Source organism: Anser anser, assembly GCF_964211835.1.
Source record: "Anser anser genome assembly, chromosome: Z".
Classification (NCBI taxonomy): Eukaryota; Metazoa; Chordata; class Aves; order Anseriformes; family Anatidae; genus Anser; species Anser anser.
In genome coordinates this window covers 68,477,310-68,499,456 of record NC_139723.1, presented here as the reverse complement: position 1 = coordinate 68,499,456, position 22,147 = coordinate 68,477,310, and the positions used below count along the sequence as shown (strand labels likewise).

The 22,147-nt window shown below is 42.7% G+C and overlaps 1 long non-coding RNA gene across 1 annotated transcript; it reads left to right on the top strand.

Moving 5' to 3' along the window:
- Positions 1-15,645: 15,645 nt before the first annotated feature.
- LOC310889922 lies at positions 15,646-18,531 on the top strand. Its single transcript, XR_014576916.1, has 3 exons — positions 15,646-16,323; positions 17,508-17,559; positions 17,715-18,531. It is a non-coding gene; the product is annotated as an uncharacterized lncRNA (long non-coding RNA).
- Positions 18,532-22,147: the final 3,616 nt, after the last annotated feature.

The following is a 22,147-nucleotide window of genomic DNA, read 5'->3' as shown; positions in this document are numbered from 1 at the left end:
CCATCTTCTGGTCCATGCTCCACAGGTTCCTTCTGTGGTGGTACCAGGCACCTGAAGCTGGAGATGAGCTTGGGGCTGTGTGCCACTGTGGTGTGGGTGCAGCCAATTTAAGTGGCTGTGATAGAGCCGTGCATAGCCCTATAGGCTCTGCATCACCGTGCTGCACTGTTGTACATTGGGTGTGACACTGAAATGCATCCCATCTGCAATGAGAAGAATGGAGCCAAATCTTTCCAAAAGGCTTAAACTCCTCTTGACTTCACTGCAGCAGATTGGTTGAAGTGGCCCAATTATTGCTGCATGCAAAAGCCTAAAAACCCACCCTGGCAGTTATGGGGTGTCTGGTTTTGGCTGTTGCTCTGCCACAACTGGAGCCAGAGAAGGGTTTGGCCCTAATAGTGGCTTGTATCTGCTGAGCCCCTGGTCCTCACAAGGTGCTGGACAAACACCCGCAGCAGGGAGCTGTGTGTTCACTGCTGCCAGCCCCCCTCCGTGCTTACCACCGGGCTACGGAACAAAGCAGGGGAAGCAAACAAAGGCAGAGGAACAGGCCTTTCTTTGTCTCTGAAAAGTTTGTAGGAAAAATGTTTAAAAGGCCTGAATGCCTGGCATTTGTCCCCCTCAGAGGTGGTCCTTTTCCAGATGAAGCTGCTCTCTGGGGTTTAGATATCCGATAGTGCTCTGTTGTTAGCTGTATGATAACTCATCCTGTGGGTGGTGGGGATTGGGAAATGATTTTTGGAAGGAAATTCATATTCCCTGTCCCGAAGGGTGATACCAGCTGTGGAGGTGACAACCTTAAGATGATGGATAAAAAGACAAATGTCTTAGATTACTTCAGGTTCTTGAAAATTTGACTGTAGACACATGGATGGTTTTGCTAAGACAAAAAAGGATATCCAAAAATAAACCAACCCTCTTTCCCCCAAACCCAACCCCCAAATAAGACAAAACTACCACAGTTTGGGAAAAAGTTTGTGAATAGCTGGAACTGGCAGACGGTGAAATGCTTAAGTTGTGGGTCTAATATTTGCATTGGAGTGGTGGTAGCACCTAAAGATGTGGTGATATTAAATATCCTTTAAGACCAGAGAAGGTAGAGCTAGTGCCCTCAAAGAGCTTGCAGACATTAGTTCAGGTCTTGTCTCCCAGGGTTTAGGAACGTGAAAGATTTTGTGTGCAAGATGTGCTGCTTGTTCCAAAGCACGAGTGTGTGACCTGAAATATTGGGCACTGCAAACAACTGGAGGAAGTGTGAAAGTAACCTGGAGGACAAAGACACTGACTCTGGTCTTCTGCCATGCCAAGGTATGGAGAAAATACGCCTTCCTGTCATCCCCACACCACTACTTCAAATTCTTCCACTTTTCATAGATTGCTCTATTGAAACTAATCAGCTCCAGGTTGTCCTTATGGCCTTCAAAATGGGTTTGTGGGCAAACATTGGAAACTGCAGCCTGAGCCACCACTGACGGAGCTGGTGGCAGAGGTGGAGACAGAGGATTTTCTGCTGGTGCCTGGGCTTCTCTGCAGGCAGGGCTCCATCCTGGCTGCAGGTTTGTGACTGCATTCGTGATACTGGGCAATGTTGCCAGGTAAACCAGCTTCTGTATGGCAATGTATTGATTATTCCTATCGGCCCAGTTCCAATGGCCTCTGTCTTAGGCAGAGCTATAGTTTTAGCTGGCTTCCTCCTGTTTTTAACCATCACTCTGGCCAAATACCCTGTGATGACTCCATTGTATCCTCCTGGCCTTCAACGCTTATAAACTTCCTCTTCAGAGGGCAAGTAAAATTGTGATTAATTCTTTATACTAATTAAAAATGGTCTCATAGAATTGAGCTATTTTCACATTTTACTCAACAGCCCTTAATATAATGTTAATGGTTGTACAATGTTACTTTTAATAACGCTATAAAACGGATCTATTTCATGTGGTAGGTAGTTCAGTGGAGTGGATAATAGGCAGCAATGTATTTCCCGATCTAGGCTGGCCTTCCTCTCCTGTCATGCACTCTTTGAAGGTAAGAATTTCCTGAATCACTCAGTTTTTGGGGAATATCTTTACAATTTGTGTAGAACTGCATACGATTGTTAGTATTAATTTTGCCAGTGAGAAAATGAGAGATCTGGGTTTTTAAGGGTTAAGATTGTGGTCTAGAAGAGATGGAAAACAAGTGGGCTGCAGTTCTTCTCATGGAAATGTGTCTGATGCCATGAGATCTGTGTGGGGGAAGTGGTGCCCTGTGTAACTCTCTGCCAGCTCCCTTCCATCACAGTCAATGAGATGTGCATGCAAATTAATGAGCCCTTTAAAAAACAAAAAAGTCCTTAATCAGGAGCTGGTGCTGTAATAACTACAGTTCCTTGAGGGCTTGTGAAGTAGTTACTGATTTAAGGACATCTTTGGCTTGGAAGTACGTATATGAGGGAGTATTTGGAAAGCAGTAAGTAGCTCTAACCTTTTCAGAGGGCATGTTTATTTGATTGTAATATAAATCATGCAGCACTGTAAAATCAGCACTTCCAACAGCTGGGAAAAGCTATTCCTCATGTGTATCCTGGTATACGTGAGCTATGTTTAGTGTTTGAAGAGGATACACCTTGGGAAGGTTTGCTATATTTAGGTGTTGGCGTCAGCTCCTAAACTGATAGCTTATCTAGGAGCACGTGCACCAATTTCATAAAGCTTGCTCCTGTGGAGACAGGGAACAAGCTCCTCCTGCACGTGTGGTGTCACTCAGGGCTTCGCTTGCAGAGAAACCACACCATAAGAAGCTGTAATTAATGCAAGTAAAAGGCAAAGCTCAGTGTTTGGTTTGGAAGATGGGATTTCAGGCAAGCACTAATCATGAAGAATTTGTACCTCATCAGAAAGAGATTAGATCCTCTAGTGCTGGATGTTGTGGTTGGTATCTTAATGCCGAAGTTAAATGGCTGATCCTGCAGGACTTCCACCTTATGGTAGAAGGGAAAATGGTTTAGATTACTTTTCTCATCTGCAGTTATTTACCCAAACAATGGCAGAGCCTCCCCCAGGCCCATTTAACAGAGGCCATTAAATCTTGTGATGATTTATTTTTCCTTCACCTTGCAAGTCTGGCAATGCTGTGTCTTCTGAGGACATGTGAAAGATGATGTATTCCTGGCATCCATCAGAGTTTTGCAGAAGGATAACATTTGTTGTGCTCAAAGACAATCACAGGTTTCAAAAGAAAGTTTTCCATACCTTAAATTAAAGTTCCATCTACGTCAAACTCTTGATTTCCAGGAAAGACGAAGACTACTCTGCAGGATTATATCAACACTGGATTTTTTTTAACCTAAACAGTATCTGGCTAAATGCAAAAGCCCTAGCAGAAACTGCTGACCTTTTGCATGATTACAGCCTCTGCCCTGCTGAAGAGCCATAAATGAATCATTCTGCAGTGAAATGTAAACAGGATGCTGCCCTTCCATTGCAGCTTTGTTTACCAACATGTGCTCATCTGAACTGCAACGATATTAAATTAGGTGACAACAGCAGTTTGTAGCAACGCAGGGATCCAGGGCCAGAGCTGTGGGAGGGGGTGTTGCTCTCCTTCCCCACCCCTTTTCACCAAGCACACACTGAAGCTGGAGGAGTTTTCATCCTCTTTCTGCCAGGTCTGAATAGTCTTATTTTGAGAGTGGTTAGGATGAAAGTTGGCAGTAATGTCTGAAGTGCACAGAGTGTGTGATGTGGGACTCTTCCTCCTGTTCAGGTTTCACCTGGAACCACAGAGCTCAACCAAGTCTCACAACAAAATGAGAGTGGTTGTCTCTCTCTTCTCCTGCCAGGTTTCCTACCCACATGAAAGAATGGCAGCAAGATGACAAAGTAAGTCCTAAAGGTTCAAAGAATATGAAATCAGGGAGCCAATATACCTATGTTGGTCTCGTTCACAGCCATGCAAGTTGGTTTTGTCTCCCCTACGTTTCCCTATACTTTCTGTTTTTTCTTGCTTGGGTGTGGGTGAAACCATGGAAATCCAACTTTGTCCTCTGTCTTCTACTATCATGATAGCAATGGGAGAGCAACCTGAAAACCTGATGGTGGACTGAAGCAAAGTGTATTGTAGCTCAGCCAAATGGTTCAAGAAGATCTTAGCCAAACTAACAGAAATAGATCAGATACACAAACTTTGCCTCTGTAGGTACAGAATTTAAGAATCTGAAGCAATGTCCTGAGGAACTATCACTGTGCTTCAAGTCTTCTTGTACCCACGTTTCTGTGCCTGGCTACTTGGGAGGGGCATGGCTCTCCTGTGGATCTAGTCTGAACATGAAATTATTCTTACAGGGAGATCTAGTGAAGCTTGGATTCATAACAACAACTTCATTTTTCTGTACTTGGTGAACTTTATTGTGCTTGTGATTAGGATTAACGGACTTTAAAAGGAGACACTGTCTTATGGTCTTGGCATCCTGCCACTATTTCAAGATCTGAGGTTCTTAAGATTGTTTGTTTGATATGAAAACCAGCATCGATATGTAGCAAAACTGTAGTACAGGGTGAAGGGAAATAGGAGAGTGGGTAGAGAAGTCCATGGATGGAGATGTTTTGGGAATGAGGAGTAAAAGAGTGCGATGATACACTGATGTTTGCAAAAACTGGATTCTCAGTTTCAGCTGTAGTAACTCCTGGGAGTCTCTGTGCCTTTCGCTCCCAGTTCACTCTCTCCTCTGGTGTGAAGGAGGGGTTGGGATATCTGAGGCAGCATCAGCAAAGCTGCTCTCGGCTGTCCAGAAAAAGTTTCAGGGCAGCATTCTGCACAGTTTCATCCCTTCTCCTTTGCTGCCCAAGGAGCAATGCTACCCAGAGCTAAAACAGGATGAAAACAGGACAATCCTGGGGATAGTGCTTTTGGATGGTCGAGTTTGTTTCTTGACTTTCCTCCTTGGAAATAAAAATATCTACAGTGGAAAAGGACTCTAATTTACAACACAAGCATAGAGTTAAACAGAATGGAAGGAACTGGATACAGGAGTCTGAAACGATTCTGGTTTGGACCACAACTTTAGGTCAGCTCATGTGAGCCAGTTACACGTGCTGATGAGTCCTTCTCCCTCATGCCTGATTGCATGTGTATTTGTTTAGTTATGGACTTCAGTTTAGTTATTTCACCAGACACACTGAAAGCTATCTGGACTCTAAAGCTGTCCTGGGATGGATGTAAACAGCCAGAAATCCTGGCCGTAGAGTGGTCACTTGCTCAGGAGACAGAAAACGTGGGAGCAGGGGCAGGCATGTGGGCATTTTCTTCCTGGGATGGTGGTGGTGAGCTTTTGCTGAGCCTTGTTTACTATCTCCAGTATGCCAAGAAAGAATCTGAAGACCGAATCACTCAAATTAGTTTTTTTTTTTTTTTTTCACATTACTGTTTTCAAATTTTGCATGTTCATGTGAACATATATATGCTGTAGAACACTGTTAGTAAGTGATGCACTTGTCATTCATGAGTGAGAGAATAATGTCCCCAAAAGGCTCATGAAATGACTTATAATTTTCAATTAGGAAGCACAACTGGACCATAAAAAGCTAAGGTCAATTCTCATATAGCAATAAAAGAACAATTTTTGAGTTTTGGATTTGAAAAGTTTGATGTTACATCATTCTGAAAACATGGTCAGTGAGTCCAAATTTCTGCAGCTGTTAGAACCGGGGAAGGAGAGTTTCACTTTATGCAACTACAAATATCAATTGAATTGCAGTTGCAAAGTGATCTTCTTTCTGTTGCATCAGTTTGAGTATTTATAATGTAATGTTTCCCCAAACAGGTCCTGAGGTGCACATCTGGTGCTAGTTTGTGCCATTGGGATACCTGTTGCTTTACCACAGGCTTTTTGTTACCAGAAAACAGCAAAAGTCGTAAGGATTTGCAACCTGATGCCAGCAAGCATGCACAACACAAGCACCTTCAAGAATTTACTGTTCTTTTTTTTTTTTTTTTTAATTTAATGATTATTTCTTAGAAGTAATATTTTGCTAAGAGGCAGCAAGTGAATTACCTATTGGTGTATGTTTCTACTTTTTAGTAGCAGCTGTGGAGTTACCTGTGTCAAATTTTGCTCAGAAAAGTCTTAGATTTACTCTGATTCTTCTGACTGGTAACTTCTGGTGCTTTGGGATCAAGCATTGTCCTGGGCCAGACAGAATGACTGAAAGAAGAAAACTCCTTCTCTTTCATCCATTCATTGCCCATTTTTATCTCCTAACCTGGGCATAAGATACAAATTGCAGTGAAGTTTCACAGTAATGGCAGAGCCAATCTACCAGGTCATTGCTACTGAGGAAGGGTTTTACTTCTGGCTGGCTGCCTGCTGGTTCTGTGGTCTTCCATCCTGCAGTCATACTTGAGTTGGCTCAGATGTTCCTGACCCCTCAGCAGGGCTGCCTCAGCTCTTTAAAAAGGGGAAAAAAAAGAGTTTTCTTTTTCTTTTTTTTTTTTTTTTAATATGTGTATATATATATATTCCGAAAACAGTGGCAACATTTGTTTTCTGGTGACTGTGAGCTGTTTGCTTGCCTAGTCTTGTAAAATGTCACCCTCATTTTCAGGCAGAACCAATCTGCTTGGATGCAATCCCTGTTGCACTTTTTTTTTTTTCCTTCTTTTTAAGAAAAGAAATTATTTGTGTAGATCTGCAGCTGAGATTCTTCCATACGCATTCACTTTAACATGACCTGTAAATGCAGCATCTCATAAATCACCAGCGTGATCTGAGACCAGCTGATCCAAAAGGAAGCACGCTGAGTGCATACAAATTGCGTGCTGTTTGAAAACTGCGTGGCTGATGGAAAAGAAATGGCCTTAGTGTGTATCTTATCCTGACAAAGCTCGTGGCCTGTTTGTTTTCTAATGTTTTGAGCTAATGGGTTCAAACCCAGACTTTTTAATATTACACAATGAAGTAGTGCAGAAAAATTAAACAAAACAAAGACAATTTAACTTTCAATATTCTCTGCCTTTCCTCTAAAACAGTCAGAGCTCCTTGCAACTCATGCAAACAGGATGATTGAAAAAAGCATGTGGTGGACAGGTGGGAGACAGCAAAGAGGAATTTCTTAACTGCAACAGTTGTATGAGAAGAGCGAGGAAATGTACATGAGAGCTTGCCTTCGGCCAGGAGAATGGATTGGGACAACTTCCATGCTTGCTAAATTTTGTTCAGCCTTTCATTTTATTTCTCTTCCTCCTCAGCTGCTTAGTTCATTCTGTTGTTCTGGGGTGACAGTGCTTGGTTCAACCCTTTCAGCCGCCGATTAAGCCTCCCAGCACCCAGGACTGAACCCAGAACTGTGCTTGGTGGGATGGTGGAAGCTGCTCAGGAGCTGGTGCTGGCAACAGGCTCTTCTCTGAACTGTGATATCCTGGAGATTGGTCTTCTATAAATGAAAAAATTGTCCTCCAAGTCCTCAGGGTTTGTAGTGAAAATGAAACATTGCAAATGGTGCTTCCTAAAAAGCGCCCACCATGGCACTGGAAGGTTTATCCCAGTGGGAGCAGCCCAACCTCCTGAGTGCCACAGGGCTGGTCTTGGATTGGCATCCCCTTGCATTTTGCTGGGAGGCACCACTGATCACTTCAAGGCCATGTCTTCCTCAGATTCCCCAAAACTAAACCAAACTGTTCCCAGGGCTATCACTTATTTGGGCATTTTGAAATCAGCATACAGCACAGAAATAATTCCCGTTAACAAGTCACCAGCCCTTCTCTCCTCTGATCCCAGTGTGTTTAGACGTAAAAGTCATCCTTCTCTCCTTTTGTCCACTCTCTGAATGTTTCTAGATATCACTACTATATAGTATTTAAATAGTTACTTGCATGGGTAGGGACATATTTACAGAACAATACAATAAATCATGTCTTTTTCCCCGTATGAAGCTCTGCATGTCTGTCCTGTCCTCTGTCCTTTAGGAGACACAAGAGTGCTGTATGGAAATGCTATGGATTGTTTTTCCCAGTGGTATCGGTTCCCAGATCTCTTGGTTTGAAGGAAAGCAGTGTGTCATGTGTTAGGCATTTTAATTATTTACAGAGTACAAAGTGCCTATCAAAAAATCTGCATTGTTTTTAAGTTAGTGGGCACTAAAAATTGTTTTGATGCATGTACAGAAGAAGCTGCACTTCTACACTTTTTTTTTTTTTGTAATGTTATACTTGTGCAGTCTTAGTTACATTTTCTTAATGTACAGTATCTGAGCCCTTATATTCACAACAATAACCTCCACCGCTACTGCACAACTGTACCTTGAAAACTGTTTTCAAGCCAAATTCTAGGTCAACAGACTCTTTCTGACTCTCAGAATTTTGGTGGATATACTGGGGTTTCATTATTTCTTGGCACACTTTTATTTTGCTACTGTTGACCCGGTTCATGAAGCAAAGTAGGTCTTCTCCACTTGGGAGCTGTGAACAGTTTGGTTCAAGTACACTTCTAGTACCCTGCTAATGGAGGGGGAGGAGGTGTGGGAATGAGCAGCTTCTGTGGGTGCTCAGCATTGTCTGCATGTTTATCAGCATACAGCTACACAGCTCTTTAATTAAATCAGATAACAGCTAATAGCTCAGAATAGTTATTTTTCTTGTCTATCATCCCCAAGGCCACCTTTTAATGAACATAACAGTGAGTTTTGAAGCTGCTGGTGCAGTCTTGCCTCACAGCTAATGCTGGATCAGAGTGCTGAAAGGTGTGTGCTGCTGTATTCCCAGAGGAGGACAAATGAGTGTGGTTTAGCCCTTGCCAGGTTGCAGAGATTCCTCCTGATACCAGTGTGCTGCCAGCATTGCCTTTTGCTTCCATGAGCCGCTTGTAATAGCGAGGCTGCATGTCTGCTGGTGTCTGACAGCTCTTCTCCAGCTTTCTGCCTCTCCACCCCAGCCTCTGTGCCTGCAGAACGTCAGTGATGCCCTCTCGGTCTCAGCTCTTATGGTGCTCAGCAGAAGGGACCCTCCGAGTCCCTTCAGGCACTGCTGTAGCTCCAGTGACATCAGCTGGGGAATCATGAACCTCCAATGTGAGCAGCAGGTCTTATCCACCTTGGCCTACCACATGCTACTTCCGACATGATAACTTACACTAAAAATGACCCAACTATTGTGACAGGTCACTAGGTGACTTGGTAGCAAATGAACAGTTTTCTTCATGTTCTTCCCCTTCCTTTTTGCTTGTCATTGAAAGAAATACTACACCAGCATGGGAAGACAGTAATACCCTTTTGCCTGTGCCATACACCAGAAGGGGTTGATCTGTTTTTCCTTTGATCTCTATTCCCTTGTTCAAAGCCAATGAATTCAGCATACACCAACGCTGGTGGAGAGCAAATGGCCTCTCTGTCCAGTCCTACCTGATGCTTGTCCCCTTCCCAATATGACTTCCAGCTGCTGGAATTTTGCAGGTAGGATTTGAAACAGCGAGCCTTTGACCTACCAGAGCCATTACATCAAGTCAATATCACTGTTAACCTCTCCGTACAATTCTTATTTGTTTTATGGCCTTGCTTTAAGTGGCAGGGAAATCTACGTATTGCTGGGGTAAAGCACAAGTTAATTATATCTGTAAAATCCAATAATAAATAGAATTGTTGACATTACCTGCCACAGCTTCTCAAATAACTGACCTCACTTTTGCAATGGCACAATTACTCCCTTTTCTGCCTCTTAAGATGCAGCATTTGCCTAAAATGTGGGAAGGGACAGGAGAGACTAAAGGAATGGGAAGAGGCAGTAAAGTGTAAAACACAGGAAAATGACCTCTAAGTAGTGAAGCCAGGTTCATGTTGTAGGAAACTTGTCTCCTTTGGCTGCAAAAAATACATTATTTATTAGGGCTGCTTAGTGCTTTTTATTAGAAGACCTTTTAGTTTTTAATTACACTGCCAGGCTTCAATTGCATGGGCTTGAAATTAGGAGTACCAGTCTGTCTCGAGCTGACTTGTGTATTTATTTATTTTTAAAGGGGATTGTTTTGCCCACAGCTTCCTGGGGGTTTCAGGCACGGGCTATTGGGTTGGAAGAGTTGGGAGTGGCTGGGGACAGCAAACCCAGAGAGTGCCAATTAGCCTTGGATGGGGAATAAAATTACCTCTTGGGATGAGAAGGGAAGTGGAGTAGTGGTTATTAAATGGTGCAAAAGGGAAAGACACTGCTGTGACAAGGTCATGTTGAGCGTGGTGGAGAAGAAGGTGTCACACCTGGGCTAGGCTGGGCAGAAGGGTCTGGGTTGCCAGCACCCTCTCTGCTGGGGAGCTTAGGAAGGGGCAGCATGGAAATACATCCATCCATGCACAGCTGCACTCAGGTGTTGCAGCAAAGTGTGCCCCAGGAAAGCTCAGTGGGAGAGTAATAGTAATGTTGAGTGCAGTTTGAATAGCGGGCAATACATAAAGCATGAGAACATGTCCCCAGCCAGGAACAATCAGAAATAGTTTGAGCAAAAACATTTGTAGAAAAAGGGCTGGTTTAATAGCATCACCCAATCAGGTAGTTCTGGACAAAACTTCAAAGTTGTCCCGAACTGTCAGCTCTTGGCTCCTTTCCTTTAGGGAAACTGCATAACATTTAGAGTTTACTGCATAACATTTTTTCACTCTAAAGATTTTTACTGTGTGAAAGAATTCATGAAACGAAAAAGGCAAAATCAGAACAAAACATTCTGAAAATATCAAAGATGATTATTAACACAATGGCAATTTTCAGAATGTCAGCCTTTTACCTGAAATCAAGCTGAGAAGCAGTTCTAAAACATCAGACTTGTTTTGGTTAGAAAAAACATTCAATTCCCACCTACATTGCAAATGCAGCTCTAATCCTGGTGTTCTTCACCACGCACATACTGGCTTTTCAGCCTTAATAATACTCTTTTGCTGCTGTTTGTACATGAGTGTGAGCCCCAAAGTGTTCATGTGGAGGTCTGGGGACTGTAATTATTTCTGTGCTGAAATTGCTGAGACCTCTGTGTTTTGCTGTTTCCTTCCATGCCTTGCCATGCCTTGGCTGCCATGAGCATCCCATGGTGAAGGTCTGTGTATCTCCTCTATCTGTAGAAGAGATAAAGAGGATGGAAATGTGGAGTAGAGGTGGAAAATGCTGCATGGGAACCTCTTGTCTTGGGCAGGTGGTAGATAAAAGGACTTGACACAGCTGCTTGGCTGCAGAGCAACAACTGGAAAGGTCAGAGGGACACGTGAGACCCCTTGCAGCCTGAGCTAGATGGCAGGAGGCTGTAGTCAGGGTTGTCTGAGGACTTTGATGTTGCCATCATTGCTCTACTGCAGTAATTGGTAGCTAGACCAGTTTCAACTGAGTAGAGGCCAGTAACTGTGTGCAGCCCAATGTTCATCTTGTGTTGGGTATTTTTGTGAAAAAACTTCCCTGGCTGCCAATCTGTTGCCCTTCATTAATAAGGTCTAAAGCAATAAAGAGGTCTGTGGCTTATTTTGTAAGCCTGTGTTTATATTTGCTCTCCTGAAAGGGCCTAGTTTTGACATATTTAATTAGTGGTAAGAACCCAGAATAAAGGCTTGCAGGTCGTAAGGATACGTCAGATCTTTAGATGCATCTCATAAATATTTACTTTCAGAAACTTGCTATGGTTTATTCTGGCTCAGATAATACTTTGGTTTATATACTTTCATCTGCTGGGCTACAGGCCCAATCCTAGGAAAACCTGAGCAGACTTAGTTATGTAAAACGATTGATTTCTGCTTGACTATGATGCACTCTACCCGCTTGGTTTCACATAAGTCTTGTGGTAGTGCCATACAGCTACTTGTATATAATACGCATAAAAATTACTGCACCTTGCTGATAAGTAGTCATTCCTATAACTGTGCACAGCGGGTACTTAACCTCCTAAAGTAACACTAAATCTAAAATTAAAGTATCTGAAAGGACGAAAAGTAATAAAACTTCAGAAACACTTCTCAGGCAGGATATGATAAATTTGTTTCTTGTGTTATTCTAATGCCTCCTGGCAAGTCATTTTTAGTTAAGAAAGGGATTTTGTTTGCTTTGTGGTTTTTCTATTAAACAGAACACATCTAGGCTGAAGCTGCTGAGATGCAATAAACCACAACCATAAACAATCACATTTATGGAGTCACTTTTCAAACCAGGACCACATCTTTGAGAAAATCTGTTGAAATTCATATTTACCCAATCCATCTGGCAGTGCTGGCATGTCTTGTGGTGGCTTTCATTGGAGATTGTTGTGAAACGTTAAATTCACTCTTTCTCCTTCTTTCCACACATTCCTTCCAAACTACATCTCCCCCACCCTGACCTAACAACAAAGAGATGAATCTAGTCTCCACCACAAGCACTCTGGAACAAAAAGAAAGGACATATTTTTCTTTGTGAGAAGAGAAGGTTGGTGATGAGTCTTGGCTCTGATTTTTGCAAGCACATACAAATGCAGTTGGTTTCCTGGGGTTTTTGTATCTATGAAGTTAAAAAAGTTGCTCATGTGAGTAAAATTAAACACATACTTTGGTTTACAGAATTGAGGCTATGCTGTCAGATGTTTGGATGTTTATTTGCTTTCAACAATTAATTAAAAATGATGGAAAACCGCTTTTAATGTGCCATTAGGCAAGAAGTCATTAGAATTCGTAATCTATAAAAGGCATTTAGGTCACAGATAATTTCCAGACTGAAATTAATTCTGTAGCATCTTAATGACTGTGTCCCCAGTGCATGTTCTGGCAATTCCAATAATTCTATCAGGGCTTTTTTGTTTGTTTGTCTTTCTGCTGCTGTGTCTGAAAAAAACTTCCAGGGTGAACACTGGTACTGCCAACATGGACAGAGCACTACGGTGACATGTTCTGTAGGTCTTTGAGGTAACAAGTGGCAAACGTATTTAATTTTTGATAACAGAATAACAGGCATAAGAACAAATAACTCCTACCCAGTAGCATTCCATTTAACAGATACTCTGTCATTGTGTTATGTTAAAGATGTATTTAGTTATTTATTTATTTTCCTGGAGAGACAGTGGGAGATATGGTAAGACAAAATGCTCTTGTTCCACTGGATGACTGCAGAGGAAGGAAAATGCAGAGTGCGTCTAGACTGCATGTAATAAGAACTGAATGTGCTGGGCTGTAAATCAGAGAAGATACCATTAGTGCACGTGGCTCAGATGAGAGCTACAGCACTTACAGATCAGGCAGGCTGTGTTGCTCCCTTATCAGACTGTAACACAGCAGCATGAATAGATGCACAGACACTGCTGTAGTCAGTGAGTAATATCACTTACATACAAGCCTTGCTTTCACACACACATACAAAACAGAACAAAAAACAAAAACCAAAAAACCCCACCACTGCTGCCAACAAAACTATACAGCTGCTCTGTTATCTTTATACTACCAAGGATTTCCACATCAGTGAAAAGTGCTCTTTCTTTTTTCTCTTTTCTTTTTCTTTTCTTTTTCTTTTCTTTTTCTTTTCTTTTTCTTTTCTTTTTCTTTTCTTTTTCTTTTCTTTTTCTTTTCTTTTTCCTTTCCTTTCCTTTCCTTTCCTTTCCTTTCCTTTCCTTTCCTTTCCTTTCCTTTCCTTTCCTTTCCTTTCCTTTCCTTTCCTTTCCTTTCCTTTCCTTTCCTTTCCTTTCCTTTCCTTTCCTTTCCTTTCCTTTCCTTTCCTTTCCTTTCCTTTCCTTTCCTTTCCTTTCCTTTCCTTTCCTTTCCTTTCCTTTCCTTTCCTTTCCTTTCCTTTCCTTTCCTTTCCTTTCCTTTCCTTTCCTTTCCTTTCCTTTCCTTTCCTTTCCTTTCCTTTCCTTTCCTTTCCTTTCCTTTCCTTTCCTTTCCTTTCCTTTCCTTTCCCCTTCCCCGCCCCTTTCCCCGCCCCTTCCTGCCCCTGCCCCTTCCCTCCTTTCCCTTTCCCTTTCCCTTTCCCTTTCCCTTTCCCTTTCCCTTTCCCTTTCCCTTTCCCTTTCCCTTTCCCTTTCCCTTTCCCTTTCCCTTTCCCTTTCCCTTTCCCTTTCCTTTTTTTTTTTTTTTTTAATTTAAACTTTAAGTGGTAAACTGAGTCTCGATGGGAAGTGACTAAAGGTTTTCTGTACTGACCAGTGTTCATGTCAATGTAGGTGCCTTAGGAGTACAAAGTGTTGAGGTATGGGCTCCAGGTCCCCTTACAATAAGCTGGAGAGGGTGTGCAGGGGGAGCCTCTGTATATGTATGTTGTGCCTTAGGACAAAGTCATGATACGTAGCTAAAAGTGAAGTGAGTCTCAATTAGAAGGAGCAGCATGTTCACAGCTTGTATATATCTGCATCTGTATTTTTGGATGAGGCCCCAGGACTTGTGGGAACCGTTAGCTTTTGTGTACGCATGAGGTATGTGTGTGTTTTAGCAGAAGGCTTTTTTGCTTTTTTGAGAGCAAACAAATGAATAAACCATGCTACAAAGGTGTGTTTATATTTTCGCTTTTGTCTGTTAGGGACTGCAGTGATTTTCTTTCTGCGCTTCCATATGTTACAACACTCCAAAAAGCCAGAAATCCTTGTGATCATGGGATAGGATTATGTCTGAAAGAATTGATGCCATGCAGGCAGATACATCTTTCTTGGTGCTCTCATTACTAGGAGTCTCCCTACCTCAGCTGAATCCTCTGGGCTTCAGCCAGCTCATGGACACTGTGAGGATGGTGCGACAACTGACATTAGTTGTGCTTTGTGAACAAAAACATAAGCAAGTCATAAGGAAATTAAAAAAAGAATGACATTTCAATACAGGCCTTGACAGAGACATTTTCACTCCAGATGTAATCTGATAGGTGCCAGATAACCTGAAGGAGTACTGGCATGCCCAGAAATTTGTCATCTCTTCTTCCCAGCTACATTGTTTGATTTAATGAAGCATTATCTCTCCCTGCAGACCCTGGCTGGCTAAATTACTCTACCTGTGATTGCTACTGCACTGCCCTTCCTGGACAATAAGCCCCCAGCCGCTGCCTTGTCTGAGTGGCCTGGCAGATGGTGTGCCTCTGTCCCCATGGGGTCTCCATGCTGCTTCTACCGAAGGTTTATTTGCAGGACAACATGCAGAATGGAAAACACCACATTATTTCTCAAGGAAATCACGAGCATTTTGTGAACTACAGTGGCTACCCAAGACAACTGTCTGATTGTGTACGGGTTGGTGGTATTAATTTTCTTGCCATCAGACCCAAGGTAACAAAACAGTGTAGGGGACCTTGCACAGGGACACAGTCAGCCCTCTCTGGTGCCATGTCTGCTCCCCCCCTTGCAGGCTGCCTAGGCCGGTCTCCTGGTAGGGCTGCTCAGCACTTCCCAGTCACTCCTGACCGACAGATAAATCCTAGAGAGGTACATGGTAGCAGTTGTCTGAGGTTTTTCCAAAAGGTATGTGTAGGAAGATGAATTTAGCCAGTTAAATTGTCTCTGTTCAGGGCAGATATGTACATGCTGTTGGCTCCTAATTCAATCTGAGGGTATGTTCCACAAGTGTGTTCCTTTTGAATTCTCCCTTTTGATAACAAGATGTCTGGTGTGTCCTCTGCGAGCAGAGCCCAGCAGTTGCCCCATGTCAGATCAGAGCCAGCTCCAGACGGCTCCAGAATAGATCTGCTGCTGGCCAGAGCTGAGCCAGAGAGCGAAGCTGGTTGGGCCTCTGGGAGGGAAGATTGAAGGGGAAACCAAACCAAACCAAACCAAACCAAAAACCTGCTGCACTACAGCAGCTGGGACAGAGGAGTGAGAAGCAGCCCTGCAGCCCCCAGGTGAGTGCAGGAGGAGACGAGGAGGGCAGGAGGTGCTCCAGGCAGGCAGCAGCAGTTCCCCTGCAGCCTGTGGAGAGGCCTCTGGTGCAGCAGGCTGTCCCCCTGCAGCCCACGGGTCCCACACGGAGCAGATCTCCACGCTGCAGCCCGTGGAGGAGCCCCCGGTGGAGCAGGTGGATGTGGCCTGGAGGAGGCTGCGGCCCATGGAGAGCCCCCGCAGGAGCAGGCCCCGGGCCGGAGCTGCAGCCCGTGGAGAGGAGCCCACGCAGGAGCAGGGGGCCTGGGGGGAGCTGCCGCCCGTGGGGGACCCGTGCTGGAGCAGTTTGCTCCTGGGGGATGGACCCCGTGGTACGGAGCCGTGTGGGAGCAGGTCTTGAAGAGCCGCTGCCTGTGGGCAGCCCCCGCAGGCTCAGTTCGGGAAGGACGGCATCCCGTGGGAGGGACCCCGCGTGGAGCAGGGGCAGGGAGTGACTGTGAAGGAGCTGTGGAGACAAAGCATCAGGGACTGACCGCAGCCCCCATTCCCTGTTCCCCTGCACCGCTCAGGGCGAGGAGGTAGGAGAGAGTGGATGAGGGGAAGGTTTTTTTAGTTTGCTTTCAGTTTCTCACTGCTCTACTCACTAGTCATAGGGAATAAATTAAATTAATCTCGCTATGCTGACTCTGTTTTGCCCATGACGCTAACTGTCGAGTGATCTCCCTCTCCTTATTTCAACCCTTAAGCCCTTTCCATCGTATTTTACTAGCAGATAACTAATGATAGGACAAGAGGGAATGGCCTCACATTGCGCCAGGGTAGGTTAAGGTCGGAAATGAGGAGACATTTCTTCTCAGCAAGAGCAGTCAGGCATTGGAACGGGTTGCCCAGTGAGGTGGTGGAGTCAGCGTCACTGGGGGTGTTTAAGGAAAGGTTGGATGTGGTGCTGAGGGACATGGTTTAGTGGTGATATTGGTAGTAGGGGGATGGTTGGACCCGATGATCTTGGAGGTCTTTTCCAACCCTAACGATTCTATGATTCTATGATTTTCTCCCCCTTTGAGGAGGGAAGTGAGAGGGCGGTTGTGATGGAATTCAGCTGCCCAGCTGGGTAAAACCACCACAGTGACACTGCTGCATGCTTGCTATGCTCTAGTCTCAGAGAACTTTGGTGTTGAGGAGAGCTTTGCTGCAGTAAACACTGGATAAATAAAGGGAAAAACAGGAAAACCCAATCTACTAGATGAGTAAGCTGCACCCTAGGAGTGCAAGACTTATAGGATATTAATATTTATAGGTGTTTTCTACTGTCACAGGAATTACGTCATATAATCCTACTCATGAGCAGATTAGAATTTTTGTCCTCTCTGCAGTCTGTATTAACTGATGATTGTTCTCTACACTTCTCTTTTCCCTCCACAGTGTCTTCTCCCCTAATGTGTTCAAAGAAAACAGTATATCATATCCTCATGGAGAACAACATACTATTTCTACCCGTGCTTCCCATATGAAACAGAGTTCCTTTAGTGTAGTATAGGCTCTCCATTGTCTTCTTCATCCTAAAAGCCAGTCTGTGTTTCAGATTTATACACACCCAAAAGCTTTGCGCTTCTACTTGGGAGATAAAATGCCACTACATGAAGCCCTGAAAAAGCCTTTATTTAAAATTTAGAATTCTCTCTTCTGTATATGATGACAATTATTTCAGTAACTGCTGGAAATAATTCTAATGCATCTTAAACCTGCATTTGTCTTTTCACAGCAACATTGTACGGGTAACTCACAGATGGAAATGGATGATGCCTTGTCTCCAGGTAAATGTGTGGTTTGGCATACCTGGGCAACAAGATTTATCCAGGACAAATATATTTTTGACCACAGTGTGTCTCTTGCTAGTTAAATATGCGTCCAGAAATGGCTATAAGGACAAGCTGATGAGATAACTTGTCTTAATGCTTTATCTTTTCAGCTGTTCGCAGCTCAGAGACTTCCAAATGACATTTCTGTGTGCTTGATGACCATCAGCAAATTTCTCTTCCATTAAGGTATCCATTTTCCCCTTGAAGCCAGTAGACTTCTGATAGCTGCAACATACCTGGCAAAACTTTCTCAGAGTCAGCCACAGTGCAGGAAGAAACAACTCCATTTGCTCTGGTCATAACCTCCTATTTGTTTCATTTGACATCTCTAATTTTTGAATTGGAAGGAGCAGTGAATAATATATGCCTGCTCACTTTTTCTTGGCACTCATTATTTTTTAGACCAATAGCATATCCTTCTTCAGTTGTCTCTTTTTCAGACTGAGGAATTTTGACTTTATTATTTCTTATTGGGAAACAATCCACAACTTTGAGCATCATTGTTGTCCTTTCTTTGAACCCTTCACAATTCTATTATGTCCTTTTGAAGATAAGAGTAGTGTAACTGTACACAGTATTCAATTTGTGGATAAACCCTGGATTTGTACAGAGGCATAATGATGCTCTTGGTTTCATTCTCTGTTCCTTTTCCAATAAATCTTAATATTCAGTTTGCTCTTTTGTCTGCTATCATGCTATCAAGCACTAAGTTAATATATTTATGTAACTATTTATCATAACCTCAAAAATTTGCTCTTGAATGGTAACGGTCAGCCTGGAAACCGTCAACTGACATCTGAAATTAGGATTTTATTTTTATTTTTATTTTTTTCTTGCCTGTGGGGCTGACTTTATGTTTGTTTGCCCTGAATTTAATCTGTGTTTTATTATCCAGTCATTCAGTTTCATGAGGTCCTCCTGAAATTGTTGAGGATTGGCCTTTTCAACTACTCTGAATAAATAAGTATCAGCAAACTTTGTCTCCGCATTGCTTTTTCCAGGTCACTTTGAATTTTTTGAACAGCACAAGTCTCAGGGCAGACCTGTGCAGAACACCACTTGTCACCTTCCTCTGGCATAACCTGAGCATTTGCCTCTGTTGTTGTGGTCACTGAGTTTCCTTAGAAGTCCTTGGTCAACAACCATGCTGAAAACCTTAGAAATCCAGACAGACTATATATCAGCCAGACATCCTCATTCACACGCTTGCTGATCCATCCAGAGAACTCAAGCAGGTTTGCAGAGGAAGATTTGCCTGCAAAAAACTGTGCTGACACTCTCCTAGTATGCCTTTCTTCCCACGTTCAGCTAGTGTACCCACATTCTTCTCGATTCCAGCTCTTTGGCTTCCAATACAAGAGCACACTGCCTTATACTTTGAACCACTGAATTTGACGCCGTTTTGACTGCTTCCATCACTGAGTTGCACAAGGTCAAGAGCAAGGCACAGTCCTGCTCTAAGCCAGAATGTGGAGACTTCCTAAGCCTCTGTGTTTCTGCAGAGCCAGCAACAATCCTGTGTCCTAATCCTTTCTGCCAAGGAGCATGGGATCCTTCTCTGGAATATTTTCCTGCTTCACAAAAGAGGAAGGTGTGCCTATCACTGTGGGGTTAAGGAAACACTGACCTGGAGGGCTCAGTTTTGGTGTGGGAGTCTCAGTGCTTTCATTAACCAGACTGAGACCTCCTGCTTCTTGAAGAGTATTCTGCAGCTTTTCTCTTCCTGCTCCTCAAGTCTGCACTGATAGGTTTACTCAGTGGACTCCTATATCCCAAGGTGATTAATGAGAATATTAAATAACATGGATGCTCTAAGACAAATGTGAGGGGACTATCCCTCCAGTGACACAACTCCTTACAGCACAGATTGCTGTCAGCTCTCCTGTAGCTTCCTGGAGGCCCTCTTAACAGCAATAAGAAGGCCTTAACAGCAGTCCTTTCTCTGATTAAACAAATAATCTTCCACAAGGTGCTAGCTGGTGTTCATCAATGTTTGTTTCCTTTGCTTGCTTTTTAGAAAGCTAGGTTTTCTTCCTAAGGAATGATAATAGGTTTGGCCTGGTTTTGCCTTTGATATGCTTGTATTGTGTTCTCCTCCAGTTTCTGTTTCATTCTGTCTTTCATTAGGCTGCCTTTTTTAATTCACTCTAAAACCTTAAATGCCATTGAGGTTTGGCTAACGTATATCATCTTGTCTAGTTCACTTTATCTCTCTGTTCTTTGAATATGGATATTAGTTTCCTATTATCCACTCATATTGTGCTTCCATTAATTGGAGAGGTTTATGGAAAATATTTGTTACCAAAGCTGAGATTTCTTAGAGGAGAACCTTAGAAATTTTGAGATGGAGATTGCCTGGTTGCTTTAATCAAGAATGCATGAAATCTTTTAGTCTGTCTTCCACTTTATTTGAGATAGTTTTCATTTTTTATACCCTTACTGCCAAACTCTCTTTGTCTCCTGTATTAACATCTTCCTTAATGAATACTTGTGATTTCAATTAGTTTTAGTTCCTGTCTATCCATCCTTGAGGTACTAGAACCATTCTGATTTATGTAGCTGCATGTTGCCAATTGTTTAATTTCTGTTACAGAGTCACACTCATCTTAATCCCCAAAGTTTTCACATCATCACTGTGCTTATTGCTTCCTCTTCAGTCTTCATTTCTCTTTCTTGCCAGCTTCTTTAACTGGAATTATTGATACATATCTCATTATTTTGTACAGGCAAGTGGCTGTTTGGACATTTGCTGACTCCTGTCCAGTAATCTAATATGCGTTAATTTGGTCCAGTAATAATTTTGTATTGGGTCATACCTCCGGCTAATTTATAGACGTTCAGCCTTGAGTAATACACTTACTCAGACTTCGGAGTATGTAAATATTTCCCTTCAGTGTAACTCTATAAGTAGTTCTGGAAGATGGTGAAATTACACAGAAAATATGTGTTTTTGCACTTTCCTCTAAGATGACTTAGATTTTGCATAGGTCTTAAAGGAACCAAGATAAAATTTCTCCTTGTTCTTTTCATCTGATATGAGCAGGCTTACAGGAATGTCTGTGTGCACCTGGCTGGCAGTGTTACCTGGTGCTTCAGTAGCAGAAAACAACTCCTCACTGAGCTTCCTTTCTGTTTTTGCTGCTGATTGTGGAGAGAGCATCAGTTTGCTATGGGATCGCTCTTTCTGCTGCTTGGATAAAACAGAAGCAGCCCAGAGACTCAGCATGCTGCCTGCTGTGAGTGTGGGGGCTCAAGTGAAGTTTTCATTTTGAGCAGTGTTATCTTCTCTGTGATGATAGGAGCCAGGGAAGGTTGCAACCCTTCCTTGCAACTGTACACAAGCAAAGCACAGTTGGTGTCTGCTGCAGAAAGCCCTGGTCTCAGAGCTACACAGGTGTCATAACATTGCATGGTAATCTCTGAGATAAGCACTGCCATGGATCGAGAAAAGATTGCTGTACTTTCACTTATTCAAGACTTAAGAGATATTATTATTGGTTTTAAACACAGAATAGAAGATCTGCTTAACTATGTGTGGTGCTTTTTATATTTTTTATTTATTTTTATTTATTTTTATTTTTTTTATTATTTTTTTATTTTCTTCCCCAGTAATTTGGGCTTTATGCCCATGCCAGAGCATGGGTTAGGGCTAAGTACCTCCAGTGACATGTGTCACCTCCACCTCTCTCCAGTGGTACCTGGAGCCCACCAAAATGCAAAAGGTAAAGCTCCTGTTGACATCAGCAGCATCCAGCCTTCACCCCCAAAGATTACATGGCAAAGGTCACTGGGGATTGCATACCCTTTCCTCCTACCCTCCCAAGCCTTTCCTTTTAAGATTTTCTTGATGTTTGCTGAACTGAATGTTATTCTAAATCATGACTGTGTACAGATCTTCTTGAAATCTAGAAATGTTAGCATAACATCTGTTCACTCGGCAAGCAATATATGAAAAATGGTGTGTGTGTGTATGTGTGAGTATAAATACATTTCTAGTCCTGGTATTCTCGGAAGTGTTGTTGTGGCATATTGCTCCAGATGGGATCATTTTGAGCATTGTATACAATACTGTATTTCCTTCTAGATCCAACACATATGTTGCATTTATTAGTATTAAAATAGAATCATTAAGAAAGTCCAAGAATTTGAGTTAATTTCTCTCTGTCACAAACTAAAAAAAATAAAAGAAAATAATTACTTTTATTTTCCCCATTGGATTATACAAATCAGTGCATGACATCAGAGAAGATACTGATTTGAGATCTCTTGCCCCAGGCTAATTTAAGATACAAGACAAAATTATCTGATGTAAGCAGTAGCCTAACTGGTGCAATGTTCAGACTCAGTCATAAAAAGTGCAAGCAGAGAACAGAACACAGAAAAATGTCTGACAGCTGGTATTAATTTAATAGATTCAGGGGATTATACCAAATTAAATCAGCCAGAGTCAATGTTTTCAAACTGCTGCTTCAGTTCGGTGCAGGGGATGCTCAGTTTTGCTCGGGAGCAATCTGCTGACTTTCAGACAGGAAGGTCTGATCCC